Below are 21067 nucleotides of genomic sequence, written 5' to 3' on the forward strand. Positions count from 1 at the left end.
ACAAAGGAAGCACCAGGGCCAGAGAATAAAACAGAAGTTACATCTTAACTTTTAATCCCCAGAAAGCCCACACTTGAAACATTCACACTGTTATAATGAAAAAAAAAATATGTTTTTGTGGAATAGAATTTTAAAGTTCTGAATCAAGAAGGCAACAGAAAGTGAGCATTATAACACAGGCAGGCACTAAATATTTGTTTGTTCACTTAAATCTTTCTTAGAACTTAACTCAATCACTATTTGAAAGCAGCAATTCTCACATTTTAAATAGCACCTGAGTCAATTGGAGGAGTTGTAAATCGCAGATTCTCTGCCCCTTGAGCCCCCCACCTCCCTGCTGGAGCCCAGAGTACCTGATTCAACAGACCAGAAAAGGCCCGAAAACTTTCATTTCTAACAAGTTCCCAGATGAGGCTGATGGCTGTCTTTCTGGGACCGCAGCCTGAGAAACACTGTTCCAGGGATGGGAATGCAGCAGAGACAAACCACAGCCCCACCCTCTGGGGCTTACATTCTATCGGAGTGATAACAATTAAGCATAGGATAATTTCATTAGTGGCAAAATGATCACTCCTACCGTGAAAAAATGAAGTAAAAAAGAATTGGGGATAATGGAGGAAGAAGGGGTCGTTTTTTAAAAGATAGTCAGACAAGGCATTTCTGAGGAGGTGACCTTCAAACAGTGAATAAAACAGAAGTTACATCTTAATGATGTATGAATAGAGGAGAAGCCATGCAAAATCAGAGGGAAAGGCATTCCAGGCAAAAGGGGCATCTCACGGGAAGCACCCCATGAGCCTGGTGTGCCCCAGAACAGCAAGGCCAGCCTTAACAGAGCAGAAGGAAAGGGGAGGGGATGAGGTCTGAGTCGGCGGGAGGGCAGGGCAGATTGAGAAAAATGTTATCAATGGGGAAGTGATGTGAGCTGATTTGTGTTATAAAAAGAACCCCTTGGCTATGGTGAGGTGTGGAGACTACAATGGAAGCAAGAAGACCAGTCAGTGAGGAGGCAAGTAGAGATGGCAGCTTGGACCACCAGCTTCAGTGGTCACCAGCAGACCGGGCAGGGAGGGTGGAGATGGAAGGCGTCCTGCAGGGAGGCCAATACAGTCCCTGTGGGATGTGTGTGTGAGAGTGTGTCTGTGCGGGGAGGGGGTGAGGGGGCCTCCAGGATGACCATTGTTTTGTCTTCCTTTTATTGGGGGTGGGGGACAGCAGCTGGTGATAAAATTTTTTGGAAACATTCTCAAACTGACAGAAAAGTTGCAAGACTAAAAACAGCATGAAGACCACCTATCCACCTTTCTAGATTCTCCCACTTTTAACACTTTATCCCATTTGTTTCAACCTTTGCACACTCTACACACACACACACACACACACACACACACACGCACAATTTTCTGTTCCCAGCCACTTGAGAACAAGCCACCCACACCATAGCCCTTCCTCCTAAAATTCCTCAGAACCACAATGCCTCAAACTGTATGTCCAGTTGTACCTGTGCAGCTTCTCGTTCCAGTAGTCATGACACAGCTCAACAGAAAACACACCAGCCCATGCCATGCCCCTGCTAGGAGCCAGCACACCCGGACAGCGCAAGAGAGGCAGGAGCCCTGCGTGCATGACCCCAGCGAGCTGTGCGAGAGCTGGAAGAGGGCCGGCAGGGTTCGGGAGGCTTTCGGGAACCTGGCAGAGCCCCCAGTGAGGCTTGGTGGCTTTGAAAGAGGACAGGATTTAGTCAGACATGACCAGATTAGGGGCGGGCAGTCTGCATAGACCATGACAAGAAAATGGGTCTGGAATACACAGTGACAGACAGAAGGCCACCCTGTGCTGGCAGGAACTGGATGGCAGGTGTAGAAATGAGGTCAGAGAGGCAGGGTGGGCACATCAGAGAGAAAGGCACTGACAGCCGCCCAAGGACAAGCTGTGACAGGGGGCAGCTCTGGGTCTGCTGGTCTCAGGCCTTGACCACCTGCGGAGGGGTTTTAGGTTTTGAACAGGAAACTTGACCTGACTCTTTCAGTGACAAATTTCCTTTTCTTGCCAATGTTGCAAATGTCTAATATGATCTCCTCTGCCTCAGAGTTCTCTTGTCAGGGTTCCACCCAAGCAATTCAAGCTCCTCAGTGACCAATCCTTCTGCCCTTGAGCAATGAGATCTGACGCTCCCCACTTGGACTTTACAGAAATGCCTCCACTTGGCTTCTCTTGAACTCCGTAGGCCACTCTCCTCCAAATGTCATTGCCAGAGCCTAGCGCCAGGGCCAGAGATGAGCTTCCTCACTACAGCGGGTCAATGCAGGAATGATCAGAAGTTCTGCTTGCACAGAGCTGGGGGGTGGGGGGGGGGGGCAAGGAGGAGTCTTCTGAGGGTGTAGAGGCAGCCCAAAACAAGACCGAAATGAGAGGAACCACTGCCATTTTTTGGATTAAATAGGGCTTTTCAATTTGTCACTTAAAGGGAGTTATGACACCCATCCATCACACACCCTTATCCAAGAAGCAATTGGGCCAAGAGTACCTATAACTAGGAAGCCCTGAAACTCCCAGCCTGAGTGTATCCCTCATGGGTGTCAGAGGTGACAATCTATAGCCAGCAGGTATGTAAACATCCTCTTCTGGAAGGTACTGGATGCAGGAATCAGAATCGGACCAAGGGCTAGAGAGTGTCATCTGGGAACACCACAGCCAAGACAGCACAATCTTTCAGGTGTCCATTTCCTATGAAGGACTTCACAGTCAGGCAATACTGCATGTGGTTGAGTATATAAAAAAGCTGTGTGACCCTGGGCAAGTTACTCCATGTCTCTGAACTCCATCCTTCACCTATAAAATTATGATCTAAAAAACAGCTGAACTTCATAGAATTGCTGTGAAGATTAAAGATGTACATTTAAAACACTTAGGTTAGAGCATCATATGTTCTTCAAAAATGTTACTATTACACTAGTTGAGTTCTACTTTCCTACCCTACTTTGAAGACACAGTAAGATAATCAACTACAAGAATATGGTCCTTTTTCCCTTTAAGCTCAAAATTTACCAATCCAAATAATAATTAGAGTTTTATTATTTCATGATACGTTGTTCTATTATGTGTGTTAATATTTATATGCTTTACTGTGTTACTCATTTAACCCTCACTACAACCTTCTGGTGTAGGAATCGTTCTCATCCCCATTTTACAAATCAAGAAACTAATCCAGCCATAGCCAGTTAGGCTCAGTGGATAGAGCGTTGGCCCATGGACTGAAGGGTCCCGGGTTTGATTCTGGTCAAGGGCACATACCTTGGTTGCAGGTTCCCTGGCCCTAGTTGGGGTGCATGCAGGAGGCAACCAATCAATGTATCTTTCTCAAATAGATGTTTCTCTCTGTCTCTCCCTCTCCCTTCCACTCTCTCTAAAAGTGGAAAAGGGTCTTTGAGTAAGGATTAACAACATCAAAAAAAGAAACTAATAGATAAGTGACATTGACTCACACCCAAATCCATGCTCCCATTCATTTGCACTGATAGCCTTCATCCCGTCTGCACACCCCAACCTCCTGGGGCTTTCCAAGCCCAACCATGTCTCAGACTCTGCCTTCCCAGAGGGTGTTCAGGCAGCACCCCGAGAGCTTCCACTTTTACCACTAGAGCATGAGAAGCTCCTCAGACTTGCTCCACAGTGCAACTGGCAAAGCTATTTTTAAAACAATCACTTAAAGTTTCTAGAAATGGTCCTAAGGATACACTGCAAGTAAAGAAACACTTATTCAATCGACTTTACTAAATGTCAGTCAGAAAAGCAAGAGTCTATTGTATTTGAACCAAGACCTGCTTCCTCCCTCTCCCTTCCCAGCTCAACCAGACAGAAACTTGGCTCTGGACTGGTACAGCCAAGAACTCAGGCTCTCTCCCCACACTGGCAGCTGCGGGGCATTCATCCCAGAGGGCTAAGACACCGGTATTTTTCATCCTGCCACCGGCTACCTGTCATATGAAATCTTGCTTGAAATCATTAGTCACCATGGACATGTACATCAAAACCACAATGAAATATTATTTCCTGCCCGGCTGGTGTGGCTCAGTGGTTGAGTGTTGACCTAGGAACCAGGAGGTCATGGTTCGATTCCCGGCCAGGGCACACGCCCGGGTTGCAGGCTCCATCCCCAGTGTGGGGCCTGCAAGAGGTAGCCGATTAATGATTCTCTCTCACCATTAATGTTTTTATCTCTCCCTCTCTGAAATCAATAAAAGTATATTTTAAAAAAGAAGTAAATATTATTTCTCACAAACAAGGGTGACTATGGTTAAAAAAAAAAAAAAGGAAAGAACATAACAACTATTAGCAAGAATGTAAATGAATCAGAACCTTCACACATTTCTGGTGTGAATGGACAATGGTACAACCACTTCGGAAAAAAATCTGGCCACTCCTCAAATGGTTAAACATAGAGTTGCCATATGATCCAACAGTTTCATTCCTAAATACATACCCAATAAAAATAAAAATATATGTCCATGCAAAAACTGTTACATGAATATTTATAGCAATAACAATAGTCAAAAGGTCAAAACAGTCTAAATGTCCATTAACTGACAAATGGATAAACAATCTGTAGTGTATGCCTACAATGGAATATTACTCAAGCATAAAAGGAATAAATACTGATGTATGCTATAATGTTAATGAAACTTTAAAAAATTATGTTAAGTAAAATAAGCCAGTTATGGAAAAGCACATATTATATGGTTACATTTATATGAAATGTCCAGAAAAGGCAATTCTATCGAGACAGAAAGTATACTCATGGCTGCTTAGGGCTGGGAGGGATGGGGGGTAGGTTGGTAATCCCTATAGACTGCAGGGTTTCTTTCTGGGAGGATGAAGATGTTCTAAAATTGGCCATGATGATGCTTGCACATATCTGTGAATATATGAAAAACCATGAAATAGTACATGTAGCAGAAACTGTATGTGAATTATATCTCCATAAAGCGGTTTTCTTTTTTTAAAAAAAGCTTGGAGTGATTTTGATCATTAAGTGGACTGAGATAAGAACCTTCGCCCCACCCTCTGGTCCCTGGAGTCTCTCCAGGTTCTCTCTGGACAGCATTTCTGGTTCCTGCACCTTATGATGTCGGCTGGGGACGAGTCAGTGCTGGGTTTGTGAATGGCTGTGCTCGGGCCAAACACACTGACAAATGAGCTGTGTGAAGGCCCTGCCTCCGCTGCTTCTAGGACCAAACCCTGAGGCCAGTGCTCTGGCTTCTGGGCCCAGACGCCAACCTCTCAGCTCTCGGGATGAAGAGGTGCCTCTGACGAACAGTCACCTCTTCTCGGGAGCCTCGCATGATCCATGTGAGAGAAGCTGGGACTGCACAGAGGCCTGTGTGAACCATCAGCTGCTGCCCGGGTAATGAACTTCAGCCCTCCCGGACATGTATGCGGAGGGTGACTGAACCATCGGGAATTTCACCTGTTACTTTTAGGAAACCAGCCTCCTCACAAGTCGCCATTTCAATGTCCACAGTATGGCATCCCCCCAGCTAGACTTTTCATTTTTAACGCAGACACACGGAACCATAGCAGATGTGCTCACACTCCTCGCTTCTCTTCTTGCATGGCAATACCCTGGCCCCAGGTGTGCTCCCACCACCGCCCGAGGCTGGACACCTCCCAGAGGCCTTGCCTTAGCCATTCAGTGCCAGCAGATGGTTGTACTTCTCACCAACCAAGTCAGCACTCACTCCCCGTTTAAACTCAGATCTTGGCATGTTTGACTTAGATTTCTGTCAGTTGAGCTAATGTGAACCACATCCCTCCAGAGACGACATTCTCTGCAGCAGTTTCTCCATACTTGGCCATCCTTTGGACAGAATTGCAGGCCACAGGCCTGCGAATGGAGTATAGGAGCCCTTCTGGCACAACCTGAAAGTGCATTACGTGTCTCCCATGACTACGCTATTGATTGAGAAGAGGAGCTGCTCACAATGGGAAGAACAGACGAACTTTGCTGTCATACAGTCTGAAAAGGTAGGGGAACTCAGAGCAGACTCTCCACTGTAGTGTTCAAATGTCTGACTTTACCGTGAATTCACCCTGGTGTGGGTCTGCTCATCTCTAGATTCTGATTCTCTGAAGAGGGCCACCCATGCCTTCCAAAGGCTGGGAAGCATGAGGGAAAGCAGGGTGAGATCCTAAGGATGGAGGGGATTGCCCAAGGGATGGCATCTGGGCAGAAGGCTGGCTCCTTCCTGGGCAAAGTTACTATCAACACCAGGAGGCGGACCTCTACCTCACAAAGGGTCCCTGAGGAGCACCTTCTTTAGGGCAAACCCTGGGTGTGGAAGAGATGACCTTCATACAGATGAGCTGCAGAGGTACCCGCATTCCATCTTCCACCACCTGTCAGCTCGCTGGCCCCCACACCCAGGAAGGCTCCTTAGTTCTCTAGCCTCATCCCCTGAGTCTATTTTCAGCTCCAGGTGACAGTGTATTTGTTAAGGCCTCGCATTAGCTGGTAAATGTCAATTTCAAATATTTTATGTGACTCTGAATCTGAAGGATGAAGACGGCTTTTCCTGTATAAGTAGAAGAGTAACCACCAACCCTGCCTCCTTTTTATCAACTCCAGTGAGACTTCGGAGGGAAAACCGGGTGAAAGAGTGACAAAGGGATTTCATATCTCGACAGCTGAAACAACTTCTAGTCATATTTTCTTCCGCGGACTCCTTAGAATGAGCTACAGGGGGAAAGAAATCTGAAATTCTAGAGTGAAATGTGTCAGGATAAGAAGAGAGCATTTCTGCTGTCATATTATCAACAATACCAGCCACAGAAATAACCCACCAGGTGACGGAGGCTGAGGGAGCCTGGCCCACACCATCTCCCAGCCCTCCCCCTCTTCCCTTCCCTTTCCCTCTCCCCTTTTCCCTCTTTCCTTTCCTCTTCTCACTCTGCACTCCGCGCCCCCCCCTCGCCGCCACCACCACCACCACACCTCTTCTCCATGCTCCCAGATGCTTTCTGGCCTCCACACCGTGGGGATGAAGGCCTGGTAGAAGAGGACTGATTGGCAGAGGCTCAGGAACTCATGAGGTCGACATCCAGCACGTGGAGGAGCAGGACTGGGCCCCAGGTCCACGCTCAGAACCACCAGACACACAGCAGCCCCGCGCTGGCTCTGCACTCGCCAGGCAAGAGAGTCCCCGCCCTGCCCATCCAGTTTCTAACAAAGAAGTCCCTGAGACCAGGCCACTCCCTGAGGAGGATCCATCCAGCACAGCTCTGGGAGCCCACTGCCCTTCATTAGAAGGACCCCAGAAGATCCACCCCCACAAGGAGGTCTCCAGGGATACAGAGCACTTCTAACCTGGGATGCAGGTGGCTGTTCTGGTCCTCTATGCTAAGATTCCCTGGGCCACCCTAGGCTCCGCCCTCAACTGAGTGGGGTCCTGGCCCAGTGGTTCTGGGAGAGCCCAGAAGCTCCTGAGATCTTGCCCCGAGAGTCTGGATGGAGCAGGGGGTCAAGGCAGCAGGAACACTGGGCCAAGGCCAGGCAGCCACAGGGAGCATTCGGAGAGACAAGGCGGAGGGCTTGGCCCCACTGCGAGGCTCTCAGGATGCCCCTAAGAGAAGGGTCAGAGACCTTGGGGGCGCAGAGAGATGCACATTTACCCACTGGAGAGGTCCCTGCCAATGAGCCAATCAGACTGGCGCCAAGGGAGCACAGTGCCTTTACACCTGGCAAGCAACACTCAGGGTCTGCAAGCCATATGGCAGGTGCCAACCTACCACAATGGACAGAAACGGCAGCTCTGCAGCAGGCTCCCCTGGGGCCAGCCCTTGGACTGCAGGGAGAGACTGGGTGGACAAGGGGCACTGGGAGGGGCCCGGGAGCAGAGGCTAGTCACCAACCGCACACATTGCTCCAATAATAAGCTACACCCAGCTACACCGAGGCTTTCTGGCTGGAGGCCAGACTGGCTATGGGACAGCGGTAAGAACTAGCCATGCAGACACCAGTAGCAGGTGAGCAGGCTGACCATGAAGTCCTTCCCTCAGTGTCAGTGAGGACAGCGGGCGCTTCTCCCGGGCCGCTCTGGGGAGGCTCGCCTTGCACGGCAGGTAAGACAGCTGACTTTTCAGAGGGCTGGACCGGGATTCACACTCGGACGGGTAACTTAACCTCCCTGAGACTCAGTCTTCCCATCTGCGAGTGGGTGAGCAACAGCAATGGCAGTGCCTGATGCTTTCTTTCTGGGTCTACTAATATGTCAGTCTGTCTGTGTGTCTCCCTCTGTGTCTCTCTCTGTGGCTCTCTGTTTTTCTCTCTGTATCTCCCTCTGTCTCACTCCTCTCTCTCTTTCATCCAGTCTTTAAAAAATGCCCTGCGCTGAAGTGGGTAGAGTTATTCTCCCCGAGGCTGAGGGGTTGTGTATCTCGTCTGAAGTCACACCACAGCTGAATAGAGGAGCCTGGATGCTAACCCGGGCCATTTGGCTTGGGAGCCCATCCACGGCTCCACCGACCAGCAGGCGGCCAGGGAGGCCGTGGAGCTGGGGCACCTGGCGGCACCTGCCTGTCGGGCACAGCATGGCGGCGTCCCAGTGGCCCTCTGTTATCCTGGGGAGACAGGCGTGTCTTAGCAGCCCTTATGCTGATACCTGCTGGGGCTGTCCCAGAAAAGAGCAAACAGAAGGAAGCTTCTATGTGAGCTAAAACAGTGTTTCTTACACATAAAACTGAGAGCTCTAGTCTTTAGTGCTCCACCTTTCATTCAACACAGTAGCCCCAAACTGTACTTAAAAAGCCAGTGCCTTTGGGCACATAGGAATGGTCACTCAGTCACTGGCTAGACTCCGCTCACAAAACGGAGGGAGGAGCAAGAAGGACAAAAGAAGAAAAGACCTTTTGGCCCTTCAATGCACCTGCCTCAGATCCTCTTAGAAAGAAGGGAGTAAACTGGCAAATAAGAAAAGGATAAATCGATCCCTTTGAGACAAGCAGATGTTCTGTGGCAGGAGAAAGTGGGAGGAGAGATGGGGAAGGAGCGTAGGCCCATGCTGCCAATCGACTGGAGAAAACCAAGGAGATCAGAACAGACAGTATGAGAACCTGTTGAAATCCAAGAGGACCTTCGGAAAGGCTGTAAAAGCTGACAGGGCACTGAGCCCCAGTCTTTAAAGTCTGCTTTGTGCAGAACAAACCAGCCCCACCTGCTTCTGGGCACATGTCAGAAGGCCTTGACATGGTCTACTCTTTTCTTGGGGCTCCTCTACTGCCTGGGAAACCCCCCTGCGGTCTCCCTAATGCTAGCCCATCACCAGCACCCCAACTGGTCCTGAGTCTGCACCCCAATAGAGAGCCCCTCACATCTCTTCATCTGGGTTCCCGAAAGACTTGGTCCTGAAACTTCCCTCCTTCACTCTGCCTTTAACAGCAGGGAAACCCCATAGGCAAACCCACCCCAGAAAGTCTGTGAAGGACAAGGATGGTCCGCCTCCCTGCACCCAGCACTGGGCCGTGAGTCAAGCAGACCCCGGTGAGGACGCGCCCTCGCGGACTCCACTGCGAGGCTCTGCTTCCAAGCTCCAGGGAGAAACCACAGATTCGGAGCTGGAAGACTTTCCCTCTGAGTCCCTCCATGTAGACTTCAATGCCTTCAGTTTCTCTGAGATGTGGGTCAATCCACCTGCCAGAAGATGAAGTCACGGTGTGTTGCCTCTACCTGCCTGGAGGTATGACCCACAGGTGACCCGGCAGCGGTTGTTGAGGTAGAGACCACCCAAGAATTGTCCTACCCCCTGAAGTGAGAGGGGAAAAGGAATCCAATCAGAAATGAAGGAAATCACTCTCCCACTTCCCAACGGTGGAGGAATGCCAGACGGTGTCCCTGGGAGATTATAACATGGAGCTGCCATGCTGCTCAGAGAAGGATGTCTCAAAAGATAAATAAAGAAACCACAGTCATTTTTACTAGAAACCCACCCGAAGTAAGGGAGGCATGGGCTTTAGGCATTTGAGGGGGCACTGAGCAGAGAATACAGCTGAGAGTGGGTGTCCTGTCCCCAAGGTCTACCTGTGCATCCTTCAGGTGGTGAAGATGCAACCTCTGGCCCCAACCCCTATGACTCATCACCAATGCAGGCCAGGTTTGAAGAGGGGCCTGCGACAGGTGGTCAAGAAACAGGGACTGACTGGGGCACACCCTCGTCGCTCAGCCCTGGGCCTCTGTCAGGCACCTCCCTCACCTCCAGAGGGTTCCTGAGGCCCAGGAACAGCTGCTTCAAAAAGCCATCACGCACGGAACCTGAGGCAATGCCAATGAGAACACAAGCAAGACGCACGGCCACCTGCCTTTGGCCTGAGAGCGGCAAACCTCACTTCTAATCGCATTTCCAGTCTGACCCCTGGAAGCACTGATCTATGTGACCCCAAGTGTAGAACACTGCTCATATTGAGGAAGAGCACCCCCATGTCTGTGACACCTGCCCACAAATGACTGGAGTATTATGGAATCGTTTTAGAGGGAACCATTTCTCCTTCCCCAGGGCCACATCACTTGGATGAAAATAACTACTGCCACCCAAGGGCACAGTATGACACTCTGCAATCTTCAGCAGAGTCAGTGTCGGCACATAAACAGCTTACTCCATGGTCCTCTGCCTCAAACAAGAGTGTGTCAGCCATGCCCCCCACAAGCTGAGAGGACCGTCAACTGGAAAGCCATTAGCCACCGACACACAGCTGTGTTGCCTTTTACCAGCTAGCTGTGTACCTGAAACATACTTGTAGATGAGCAGCTTTTGTAAATCAAGTGCTTTTGTTCTTTGGTTTTTAACTCCTAAAAAGGCATAACTTGTCCATGGGAAAACACTTAAACTGAACTGAGGGTGGAATGTAAAAAGTAAGTCCTTCAATTTCCTGTATATTCCTAGAGAAATGTTCTGCATATACACCACTTATGAATGCCCTTCAAACACGTGCAATGTCCTATGTCTTTTCCTCGGCATCTCGGGCCCTTATTGCTGAGCATCTGAACCTCTCCACCTGAGCACACGGGGCTCCATCTCACTCAGGTCTCCCAGGAAATGCCTGTGCCCCCTGAGATGCGAATGCTGCTCCTTCATAGAGCCCACCATAATCAGGCAGGTATGGGCAAGCTGACTCATACACTGCAAGGGCTTTCTCTGGGGTACAGACGTGTATTCCCTGAATATCCTGTGTACACAGTGGATCAAGAGTGGCAGATTTTACATAGCATCTTCCTCCCTTATTTCACCCCAAAAAAAGTCTTTCAAGGATGCTTAGCAACATCCGTGCACTATGATCTCTCTACAATAGCCCTCCCTCCCACCCTGCCCCAGTCCTTGGCTATTATTTCCCACTCACCCTTCAGACGGCAGCCAAGCTCATCTTCCTCAAGAACGTGTCCTCTGGCCATGGCCACCCCCACCCCCAGTTCGCCCCTGGCCCGGCTGAGCTGTTCTGGGACACAGCTGGCAGAACCACAGCCCCCTTTCCTCTGGGTGCACCGAGAGCTCACTGTGCGTTCACTTCCCTGTTCCTCCCCACTGGCCTGTGAGCTCCAGGAGCGCATGGCGGTGTCTTCCCATTCATCACACCTTCCTATGCTAGCGTCTAATGTCGGCACACGGGAGATGTTTTGTGAAAATCTATTAGATCAATATATGATGGTGGTGTCGAACCCAGCTCTGTGCCTGTCACCCCAGTCACTATGGTGGAGGAATTCACTTCTAAAGGCACCGAAGCCAGGGAGGCGGAGAGCCGTTTTGCACTGCAAATCATTATTCCCTTGCCTGGTACACATTCCTGTCTGGCAGGTTTGTAGGATTAAATGTGGAGGCGTCTCACCTCCAACAGAAATATCCCCAACGTGTGAGCAGCTGGTACCCACTGATATTCTGAGGCAGTTTGCTTTACATTTTTAAAAAGATTTTCTGCTGCAACATTTCTTTTGCTCAGGGGAAGAGATTGGGAGTGTTTATTTTTTTAAAAAAGAAGACTACTTTTCATTTATGATGGATTTTTACATGCTGAGAAGAAAATAGCACAATTTGACTAAAACAGGGCCTTTCATTTGCCACACGAGCAAAGTGTGTGTTAATAGGCATGACACAGCTACGTGAACACAGGCACAGCCACAGGGTGGTGGATATGGGGGCACGTAGGACACGGTACAAAGAGGCAGTATGTCTCGCTGATTCTGAAATCAAAGTGTGGGGGGTCATATGCTGACTCGTCCGTTTCACTGGCTGAGTCATCCTGAGCAAGTCTCTAAGCCTCTGTCTCCTCATCTGTAAAATGGGAATAACAATGGCTCCTACTTCACTGACTTGTGGGAAGGAGTATACTGTCTGAGATCATGCTTGTGCCTGCACCTAAAAAACACCGCATCAATGTTATCCAAAGGAAGAACACTGACGAGGAAGACATCCGTGGGCTCATGCACAGGGGAGTGCTTCCAAGGAAGAGGGCTGTGTGTTCTAGGTAGAAGATTCTGTTAGCTTAGAGCAGGGGAGAGAAGAAAGAGAAGTGGCAAGAAAGACTCCCTTCATGCCCCTGCCATGACTAGTATCAGCGAACTGCTGAGGCCCCAGGACCCCCGAAAGCCCTGAGTCCCTGAAAGAAGGAAAGCCAAGAGCATCATTTGGAAGCCCCACAGCAATTAACTGATGACACCACGGTTCTCAGCAGCCGTGTGGCCCAGCTGTAGGACCCGAACACAAGGAGGCTCCCAGGTCTGAGCATGAGGAGCAAAGGGAAGGCGGGTGAGCATCAGCATGCAGCTGCTGCCGAAGGCGCCCACGGCTTCTGACACCCGCAAGCAACTCTGGCTCCACACTGTTTTCTGTGCATTGACTATCCAGTGGTAAACGGATTTCCAATATAGAGGAGGGAAAAATAATGTCACCTGGTTCAGGGCCACACACACGCCAAGGCATAGGTCAGCCACTGTGGGGCATTCACCATCATCACTAACAAAAGTGACGCTTAGTAGGCATTTACCACATACAAGCCACGGTGCTAAAGGCTGAGCGTAGTGTGCTGTTTCATTTAATCCTCACAAACTTCCATGAGGTAGGTGCTATCATAATGTCTGCTTTACAGATGAGCAGGCAGCATAACCTTTGTGGCAGCAAGGGTCAGCACTGAGGCAACGCATATGTCATTGGACCACTCACCCTTGGACGAGCCCCATGGCTGACCTGGTGCAGCTCAGGGAGGGGGCAGAGGAGGCCTGGGGCCACCTGCAGGATCATCTGCTCACCTCCCTGGAGGCCCAGCCCCCATATCCTCAGCAAAGCTGCCCCTTTCTCATTCTCAGGGCCCGGTGGCATCTCATGGCTGGCTGAGTCAGCCCAGGCACAGAGGTTCTAGTCCTATTGTCCCCACTGCCTGCCCAGGCTGCACCACACACTGCTGTGATTTCCAGGTGCTGAAGATGGCCCCATCCTTCCCCTTCCCCATCACAGCACAGATCCAAAGCAAGTGTTAAGTGGACTACTATCTAAGTCATTAAGTACATACTGTAAATCACCTACAAATTCCGGTTCTCTACTATTAATGCGACATTTCACAAATGTAGACACACCAGGAAAACCAACAACAAACGAAAACCCCTGTTAGCAATGGTTCCAGCTCTTGCATTGCCCCTCACTGTCCTGGCCCCTCCTTGTAGAATCCCCTGGCCTACATTCAGCTCCAATTGAACTGCAAGCCTCCATAATGATTTCTATTATTCTGGGAAAATAGGAAGATATTAAAAATACAAACAAATTAAGAGAACTTGAAGGCAGTATAACTTCATTAAGAATACATCTAAAACGATTGTCTTCAACAGCAAGCACACACACACAAAATCAAATTCAAATAGAAGTAGAATTGACAAACCAACAAGCAGAAATAATGATCCATTTGTGATGACTTATAGTAATATGGGAATCAGATAGTAATGTAACAATGTAAGATTCCTATACTGATGTAGGATTCAGGTGGTGATGCAGTGATGTAGGATTCAGGTGGTGATGCAGTGATGTAGGATTCAGGTGGTGATGCAGTGATGTAGGATTCAGGTGGTGATGCAGGGATGTAGGATTCAGGTGGTGGTGCAGTGATGTAGGATTCAGGTGCTGATGCAGTGATGTAGGATCCAGGTGGTGATGGAGTAATGTAGGATCCAGGTGGTATTACAGTAGTGCAGGTCCAAGGTAGGAATGTAGGAATATGAAATTCAGCTCAACAAACATCGGTGGAAACACTTCTATTCCAGCCATTCTGCTAGGTTCCCAAGGGGATGAGAAAAGCACAGCCTCTGTCTCCAAGGAAAATGATCCCCCTGCTTTCCAGGGAAAGTGAAGCCACTGCTCTGTGGGGACACCCATGAGGGGGCAGGTGGCTGCTCTGGAGAGGAGGGCTGAGACCACAGGGAGGGACAAGGTCTCCGTGGGGGAGCTGGGCTCTCAAGACAGGGGGAGTCTGGTCAGGGGAGAAGGGAGAGCAGGCTGGGGTGGAGGGAGGAGCGCAAGGGAAGGCCATGGAGAGTTGGAGTCCCGGGATCTGGTATGAAGGGGGAGGAGATGGCTGACCAGTGAAAGAGGGCGGTGAACTGGCATCATTGTGAGAGTGTTTATACCTCACCCTGCAAAACGCTGATGGGAGGCTGAGTGTTGGGCAGGGCCAGGTCAGGAACCCACCTGGAGAGTCGAGAGATGGAAACTGGTTTGGCTTGAGGAGATGATGTGTGTCAATCCAGCACCTCCTCGTGCCAGGCTCTGTGCTGGGTGCTCAAAATAACACTTCACACCTTACAGAGGGGGAAACTGAGGCTCAGAGAGTGGAACGTTTTTCTCTGGTCTACCAGGCTGGTTGGTACTCAGAGAATTGTGATCCATGTCCAGGCCTGCTACACTCCAAAGACTCGCTGATGCTTCTGGAAAACCGGAAACAGACCTGATGGAGACGATGGGCACTGCAGGGGTCAGGCCCGAGTGAATGGGCCAGAGCAACACCGAAGTGCTTCCCAGAGGCTCAGGGGGAGGTGCAACTCTTCCCACTCGATTGTTAGGGAGCCATTCACTGAAGTCATGCATTTGAGGTTTATCCCATTTTATGTCCGGACCCCACTCTAGACCACTCAGCTGCTCAAACTGTGACTTTTTAAGCAGATATAGTTATTCTGTGACACAAAAATATAATTTTCAAACTGTAAGAGAAAAATGATGACTACTTTGGGATGACAACTGTGGAGTCCCTTCAGTGGCATTACCGTGTGTGTGTCTCACCTGTCCTGCTGTCCTCACACTGGTGGACCGGGCTGGGAAAGTTCCCCTGGCGCAGGTGAGGCCTGCAGGTGCCAGAGGGCCCTGCTCTGGGAGGGTCCTAGCATCTTCCTCTAGGGCCAGAGCAGGGTGTCAGGCCTGATCCCCATTTATGGCCATAGCACCATCACGTCCAGTGAGTGAAGGGAGACCGACGTGAAAGCATGATTCAAGCCACCTCCAAATGGTCCAGTTCAGCATTCCAGGAGAAAACAAACCATTCAGAGCCTAAATATCTCTCTCTCTCTCTCTCTCTCTCTCTCTCTCTCTCTCTCTCTCTCTCCACACACACACACACACACACACACACAGGCAAGGGGAAGAAAAAGAAACTTAAACACAGCATTTTTAAAGGTCCATGAGCCTTCTTACACGTCAAACAACTCTTAGAAAACATCTTAATGATTTCCGTGTAAACGAATCAGAAACATATGGATTAAATTCCCCTTAAAATATACACATGTAATTAAGGGGAAAAGTGCTTGGCAAAATGCACTTTGCATTTTATCAAACCCAACATTTGAAAAATAGGTTGAGACATCTGACAAATCCACACATACTGATCCTGCCCATCCTGATGGCAGCGCACTCTGCGCCCACAGGACCCAAGTCCACCTCCCAGCAGCGAGCTCTGTGCCCACAGGGCCCAAGTCCACTTCCCAGCAGCGAGCTCTGCGCCCACAGGGCCCAAGTCCACCTCCCAGCAGCGAGCTCTGCGCCCACAGGGCCCAAGTCCACCTCCCAGCAGCGAGCTCTGCGCCCACAGGACCCAAGTCCACCTCCCAGCAGCGAGCTCTGCACCCACAGGGCCCAAGTCCACCTCCCAGCAGCTAGTTCTGCACCCACAGGGCCAAGGTCCACCTCCCAGCAGCTAGTTCTGCACCCACAGGGCCAAGGTCTACCTCCCAGCAGCTAGTTCTGCACCCACAGGGCCCAAGTCCACCTCCCAGCAGCTAGTTCTGCTCCCACAGGGCCAATGTCCACCTCCCAGCAGCTAGTTCTGTGCCCACAGGGCCAAGGTCCACCTCCCAGCAGCTAGTTCTGCACCCACAGGGCCAAGGTCCACCTCCCAGCAGCAAGCTCTGTGCCCACAGGGCCCAGGTCCACCTCCCAGCAGTGAGCTCTGTGCCCACAGGACCCAAGTCCACCTCCCAGCAGCGAGCTCTGCGCCCACAGGGCCCAAGTCCACCTCATAGACTGCTGCCCTTGCCTGGGCTTTTAGAAGAACCTATTGGACTGTAACAGACAGAATGATTCCTCTGTGATGGTGGTGATGAGTGTCCCTTTCCCTGAACCTGTTTTCATTTTCAGGGGCTGGACCTCCACATACAGCCCAGTCTTGTCTGACGAGGTTCCCTGACAAGAAGATAAAGGGATGGCCTAGGCCAGTAGTCGGCAAACTCATTAGTCAACAGAGCCAAATATCAACAGTACAACGATTGAAATTTCTTTTGAGAGCCAAATTTTTTAAACTTAAACTATATAGGTAGGTACATTGTTATTAACTTAATTAGGGTACTCCTAAGGCTTAGGAAGAGCCACACTCAAGGGGTCAAAGAGCCGCATATGGCTCGCGAGCTGCAGTTTGCCGACCAGGGGCCTAGGCTGTATCCCGCAATTCATACCTCCCCTATGCCTACCAGGCAGGCCACCTGTCCCCCTGCCTTCCGTTACTGCTGGAGGAGGGGAATCAAGATGTAGAGTCACTGAAACTGGTTTGGCTCAGTGGATAGAGCGTCGGCTTGCAGACTGGAGGGTCCCAGGTTAGATTCCGGTCAAGGGCATATGCCTGGGTTGCGGGCACATCCCCAGTGCAGGAGGCAGCTGATCGATGTTTCTCTCTCATTGATGTTTTTAACTCTCTCTCTCCTTCCCTCTCTGTAAAAAATCAATAAAATATATTTTTAAAAAAAGATGTAGAGTTATTTCAGGTGTCTTTTCTTCATACATATCAAAACAAAGTGTTTTAATGTGCACTCTTCTTTCCTTTGCTCACCTTGCAATAAATATTTATTGAGCCCCTACTATGTGCTAAGTCCCAGGCTGGGGCTGAGAAATCATCAGAAAACAAACAGATAAGGTCCCTGCCCTCAGGGAGCTAATATTCTCGATGGAGGTTGCCCAGGCCCGAGAGCCCTCACCTTAGTCATCCAACAGGCCAGGCACCATTCCTCTCCCCCGGGTTTTCTCATTCTGTGCCCTGGATTCCTTCCCTCCCTCTGTCCTCTCCTTCAGTGTGGATGGGACCAGCGCACACCTGTTCCAGCACACACCTGTTCTCAGGAAAGCGGCCAATCAGATGGTACCAGGCCCCAACGCTTCCATGATCTTCTGATGGCTCTCGCAGCCTCTCACCACCTGGCCAGCCCTCCTGGGCCCCATAGTTACCTTTCTGACTCCCATAGAGGGGCGGCCACTCCTGCCGCAGCCGCTGGGGGCCAGCCCATCATTACTCCCTCCACAGCCTCCCTGACACCCCACTTCCTCACTCTCAGAGTCCCTGCCCCACACTCGCCCACCTGGATACCTGCTCATAGTTTAGTCTTTCTGTGGGACACACTTCACTACCAATGACTCCCTTCCTGCCTGTCTCCTCCTCTCTTCATCTCTGGGAGGCCAGGACCAGGTCAGCGCCGCACTCTGCCTTCGCAACTCCTGTCACGCTGGTCATACCTTGCTCAGTACTGTCTCTCCCCACTGCTCGGGGCAGGGCCCATGTCTGTCCTAGTCATGGATGGATCTGTAGAGCTTGGCACAGACAATGTCTGATGAATGAATGAAGGATGGAAAGCACAAACGAAGGAACAGATGACATATTGCACTGAGACAACATTTAGTTTGTTCTCTCTGCTCTCTCCCCCTTTCTCTCCCAGGCCGGTAGTCAGAGCCTCTGTAGTTCTTGCTCCCAGGATGTTTGCAGGGTTGACATGTGTGAGCTACATAAGTCAGAAGCTCTCCCCAGTGAGTGTGGGCATCTCATCTCAGTGCAGTTATTGGGCAGGGAGCCGTGGTGTGCAAAGGAGAGGAGGCAGAGGGCAGCCAGAGAGACATGACACTGGAGATGGACCTGGGGTCTCACTAGAGCGGAGCCTGTCCCCACCTCCTAACAGTGCCGGGAATATTTATGCTTCAGAAGGAAGGAGGGTAATGGACCTGCAGGGGTGAAACCTAAGGCCTGGGGTCTCAGCCTGTGCAAATCTTCCCAGTCCCCAAGGTGACCTGAGAGTAGCCGAGGGGATCCTGAGGGACCAGGTGCCTATTCTCTCGGACCTCGCGCCCAGAGAGGCAGCCGAGTAAGTGGGACTTGTCACCCCCAGCTTGGCACAGCGCTTCCCACACACAGCAGCTCCCAAGCAAGTCTCAAACCACGTGCACCCCCGGGGTCCAAGCTGCCCCATGGGAGAGCGTGACCCGGCATTGTTTCCTTTGTGGGGAGTAAGATTCCTAACCCAGGAGCATCACAGCCAGGGACCAAGCTCTGAGCATGTGTGTTGAGTACATGTCATCAAAAACTGGATCAGAGCTGGAGGGTCCTCTAAACATAAAATACATCTCTGCAGCTTGAAAAGAAAAAAGACGGTTTGGGGCTGGTTTGAATTAGGTAGAATGGAGACAGGAATTTTCCTGAAGCCCCTCCCCTGGGCAGCTCTGCGCTGCCTAGCAGACTAGACAAGGGATAGAGCCTGACTGACCCCACCGCCGGGGACCAGTGAGTCTGGGTGGGGGCGATAGGCAGACCCCACAGCGCTGCTGAGAATGACTTTAAACATCATCACCTACCTCCACAGCTCAAGTGAAGCTCCCACAGGGCCCACGTCCGCCTCATAGACCGCTGCCCTTGCCTGGGCTTTTAGGATTCGCCTGGTGAGACTCAGAGCCACCCCCACAGCCTATGTGATCAGTGGCAGTGCTGGCCCCTCATATGCTGTTGCCCCCGAAAGGTGCAATTATGCCTTTAAAGCTTACGGTGCAATTAAATCTCTCTCCATAATGGTGCTAATGGCTCCGGCAACCTTGAAGCAGCTGTCATATTTTAAAAGATCGTTCTGAATTGTTTTATATCTGAAATTGCTCTGTAAAATCTTGTTAATTTTTCATCTTCAGTTGAGTGTGTATTTAATGCTGAGAGGATGGCTTTCTTCCAGGCACGATGCGCAAAGGGGCCTTCCTGCCTCGCTGACAAGACCGTCCTAGAGGACTCAATCCTACCAGAGACGTGAGCTCAGCCCCTCAGGCTCGGGTGCTCAGGAATCTGCTCTCTAAGGAAGAGTCCAAACTGAAGATTAGGTCACGTGGCCCAGTCCAGAGCCCAGCAGAGGTGGTTCAGACTGACATCACTTTCTCCAGGAGGAAGAGAGAAAATGGCAAATGTGTGGCTGCCACATGAGCGAGTGGCAGGGCCCCTCCTTGGCACTCCCACTGCCCCTGGCTTTTCATAAAGGTGACCGCTAACTAATGATCTCATTACCTATTTGTTCCCCAAGTAAAGTGTGAACCCCTCAGGAGAGGGGCTGCGTCTGCTTCACCATGTGGTGCCCCAAAACCATGGGAATAATTCACGAATGGAGTCCTGCCCCCACTGAGGATTAAGGATGGGTAACAGGTTAACAAGGAAAGGAAGACATCAGGTATCCAGCCACAAAGCACAGCCGCGAGAGGCATGCTTCAGAGACAGTGAGGAGGAGGTTCTTTAATCACTGACCAGCCTTTGTAAACAGGGACCTAGAACAATTTAGAAATGCAACTCATGGTCATGTTGTTTCCCAATAATAGCGATGGCACTATGACTGAGCACTTTCATGAGTCGCTGTTGTGTGAAGGCTGCACCCACATCGTTTTACAGCCTCACAATGGCCCTCTGAGGGAGCTGGCATCCTCATCTCAGAGGGAAACTGAGGCTCAGGATCCAGCGAGGGGAGGAGCAGGAATCAAACCCACAGCCTTCTCTGGACCACTGAGCAATTGTAGGTGAATCGGAGCTGGGTGGGTGATGGACACTGGCCCCTGATATTTTTGAAACCACAATGGTAGGCAGCAGGGCAGAATTTTACTTTGAAGATGCCATCATTTTCTGAAGTATTTTTCTGAGGGAATGGCTCTTTTTTAGGAGCCTCCCAGGTTTGACAAAGCAGAGCAAAATCCAGCTCAGTGATGGTGATGATGACAAGGGCAACATCATTACCGTAAGCTTTTATTCACACCCTCTGTTGAGTCCTCACAGCCACCCCATGAGGTAGACACAGTTATTATCCACATTCTACAGAAGAGGAAACTAAGGTCTCAGGAGAGAAGGTGGTGCACTCAAGGTCACAGCCATTCAGAGGTGAAACCCAGGGTCTAACCAGAGTCCATCTGCTGCTAGAGCCCAGTCCTCGGCCAAGATAATCCCAACCCCAATGGGCATATCCTTAGACCCTTATGTGAAGGCTGGATTTGAGGGCCACAAGCCTGAAAACAGGGAGCCCCTGAGGTCCCTGCTGCTTTGTACTCTAAGAAAGACCACAACTGATTCTGTTGCAACCCCAGGCGTTCCTGAACACTTAACTACCATTACAGGGAATAGAGGAAGGGGAGAGAGAGGCTCCACCACAGGTCAGGGAGTGACTCCTACAGGTCCAATCCGGACATTGTTTTTTGTAGGTGAATGTTTTACTGAAACACAGCCACATCCACTGACTTACCTGTCGCCAAGGCTGCGTTTGTGCCAGCACAGCAGAGTTGAATAGCTGTGA

General features: G+C 50.4%; 1 protein-coding gene across 2 annotated transcripts in view; it reads right to left on the reverse strand.

Annotated features, from left to right (window-relative positions):
* The window catches only part of CACNA2D3 (calcium voltage-gated channel auxiliary subunit alpha2delta 3), an 809032-nt gene that overhangs the window by 472647 nt on the left and 315318 nt on the right, over positions 1–21067 (reverse strand). The window lies entirely within an intron of this gene.

Source organism: Myotis myotis, unplaced genomic scaffold (assembly GCF_014108235.1).
Source record: "Myotis myotis isolate mMyoMyo1 unplaced genomic scaffold, mMyoMyo1.p scaffold_m19_p_13, whole genome shotgun sequence".
In the NCBI taxonomy this organism is placed as follows: domain Eukaryota; kingdom Metazoa; phylum Chordata; class Mammalia; order Chiroptera; family Vespertilionidae; genus Myotis; species Myotis myotis.